Source organism: Thalia democratica, chromosome 5 (genome assembly GCF_965202585.1).
Source record: "Thalia democratica chromosome 5, ktThaDemo2.hap1.1, whole genome shotgun sequence".
Lineage (NCBI taxonomy): Eukaryota > Metazoa > Chordata > Thaliacea > Salpida > Salpidae > Thalia > Thalia democratica.
Genome location: NC_139169.1, coordinates 18,502,831 through 18,506,078, shown reverse-complemented (window position 1 = coordinate 18,506,078; position 3,248 = coordinate 18,502,831).

The following is a 3,248-nucleotide window of genomic DNA, read 5'->3' as shown; positions in this document are numbered from 1 at the left end:
TGTTTGATAAACCTTAAAGAATAATTTAACTTAAAAAAAATCAAATGGAAAAAAAAAGCAATTGGTGCTAATTGATAATGAAAAAAAAACCTTCTTGTCAGTAAACTGCTGCCTAAATAATGTTTAATTTATTAATTATTCGCTGTTGTATTTAACACTTATTTTAAAACTAAAACTTTTCAAAACATCGTGGCCCGATAATAGCCTTTTATAGTGAATTTAGTTGTTCATCATAAAATCTCATTGACCCTGCTCTGTATAGACAAAAGATTGATAAATAACTACTGCATATGTCTTTTCTTTGTAAAAATCAAGAAAAGTAAAATTATATTTTAATAACAGCTAAAAATATGCAGACAAAACAGTAACTACCATTGGTTGATTTAATAGAATAGGTCTGATCAAACTTATTGGCTCCGTTGTTAGTTTTTTTGAAATAATGTAATTATTAAGTTTTGAATTTAGTTTTTTGACCTTTAATTTAAATAAATTATTTACTCTAAAATTAATTTTAACCACTTTCTTGCTTTTATTGCATATTTTATTGTTTGATAAAAATAGTATCAATATAAATAAATCCAATTCAACGATAAAATCGAATCTATTTTTGCAACGATGATGGCTATAACTGAAAAATGCAGAACGAAAACTAGCAACCCGCCAACATTTAGAATATCTGAATAGAATCTAGCTTGAAAGAAATATAAGTGCGGCCCGCTAGCTTGTAAATCTGGCCCGCCAAACCAAATTTTGAAACTTGTTCTTAATATTTTGATAGTTCAAATAAAAAGAAAAAAACAAGCTTAAGTAAAACTTGTAAAAAATTTAAAATTTATTTCAGATATAAAATAGAATGGTGATCTAAAATTATCATTTGTCGCTGAATAACTGAGTAATTTTTGTGAATGCAACTTAAACGCTTTAGAATATACACAAATTAATTTTTTCACACCTAGCTCGCCGACTAAAATCGTTGCCCATCCCTTATATACAGGATAGTTTTAAAGTAGTCGCAACTTGTACTATTAATATCAATCATTACGTTTCTTTTCAAGAAGTTACTGATTTATTATATAAAAATTTGCTTTCCATTGATAAAGTTTCAAATTTTTCTCATTTTTAGTATGTAGTATGATAACTCTTAAATGAAAAGATAGTTATACTAAATGTTAAATTAGAGTTTTACACAAATTATTTTTCAAGCACTAAGATAAATATATTCGCAGTTAACATATAACCAAAATTACTTGATTTAAAAATTTTTATTAATCTTTTTAACACTCAGTCAACTCAGGTGCAAATACTTCCTTATATTATTTTTATAATGAAATGTGCATTTGTTCAACTTGGAATACAAAGCACTATAAGAAATCATTTTTCTTTCAATAAATGTGATAGGTAGTTTATTTTTTAGAAGGGTTATTTACACATACTTAGATGAAATTAAAACAAGTTGCTTGGTTTGAAACTTTAGAGAGTAAAAACAAACAAAAAAAAAAGAAACTAAATGAACATACACATAGTAAAATAAACCATCAAGTCAATTTAATATGTGTAGGACATTGTGATTGAAAAACACTTACTGTGTTAATTTTTAGCATTATATGGATATTTTATCAAAAAAGTTATTTTCATTCTAAGTAAGGTTTTTCGTTTGAAAAGAAAATTATTGAAACAAAAATAATTGTGTTGTACACAAACACCTTTATTGAAAACAAGAAAATTCTGCTTCGTCAATCACTTTAATTTGTTTATAGTTAATAAAGATAGTATACTTGTTAAAACAAAGTAATATTGCTAATTGTGAAAATAAAGTTAAAACGGTACAAACTTTTATTTAGAGCTAAGAAAATTTAAACTTTTTTGAAAACAACGTTGGAACTAAAAGCTATTAAATAATATACAACTAGCAGATACTTATGAAATGAGCAGAATTCATAAAGTTTCACAGCAAGAAAAATCAGCTAATTTTAAAGGCAAACTCGGACCTCTACTCCATTCATCTCTTTCAATGTCGTATATCTCAACTTCATCTGTAGGAGTGTCGTAATCTAAACTACATCCCCCAATCACATACAAACTTGAATTTACAACGCAGCATCCAAAACCAATACGTGAAATATTCATTGAAGCAACGAAGCTAAACTGATTGGTTTCGCATGAATAAACTTCAACCGAAGCTAAAAAAGAATCTTTGTTTTCGCCACCAACAACAAAGAGTTTTTTGTCGTAAGCAACAGTGCTATGCCCAGACCGTTCAGTAAGGAGCCTCAAATTTCTTGTTTTCCATTTATTTTGTGTAATATCGAATGTTTCTATTGTGTCAAGCCATGTATCTGTGTCATTTGAATCGTTAAAACCGCCAACAGCCCAGACTTTTCCTTGAAAATAAGTCAGAGTAAATTCGCTTCTTTTAGTGTTCATACTAGAAACTTCAGTCCATTCACAAGTTTCAAAACTGTAGACTTCGCATTTGTCTAAATCTTCAGAAGAGTTTTTAAATCCCCCTCCGACAAAAACACATTCTGCTAAAGAACACATTCCAAAGCTTAGCCGTTTGTTGTGCATGAAAGGAAACGTTTTGGTAGCTAATTCCTCGTTAAGAGATACGGTCTCATTTTCAGCTGATTCAACGTAGTCTGATCCATTATATCCGCCTATCAAATACATTTGATCTCCTTTTATTATGGATCGATGGCGACGTCTACGTGTACCGAAAGTTTTAAATTGATACCATTTACCAATTTTTGTGTCCATTTTTAAAACACTGTTTTCGTAAGTTGTCTCATCTGATTTTCCTCCGCTAATGTATATATAATTTTTAACTTCCTTGTTTTCTGCACCTAAAAAATAAAATGAAGTACACAACATTTAAGCAAGTCTTTATAAACACCGAATAAAAATCTACAGTTAAAAAGAAAACATCGACATTAGACATCAGATCTATAGCCTTGACTATAATTTATCGTAAAATACTAGAAATTAACTAAAGACAAAATTATCGGGTGAAAGCTTTTAGTAATTAAAACAAAACCTGCATTTGCTGAGAGCTTTGGTTTGATGATTAAAGTTTTAAATTCCAATAAAAGAACACAATCTTAGGTATTAAAAAATTGTAAAAATTTTAGAAATAAAGAAAATTTTAATATTTACCTTTAATTAAATCGCAGTTTGTGATCTGATCATCGTTAATATTATCATCTGATTTTTCGGTTGCGTTTCTTGATAACATTTTAATATCAGTTTTT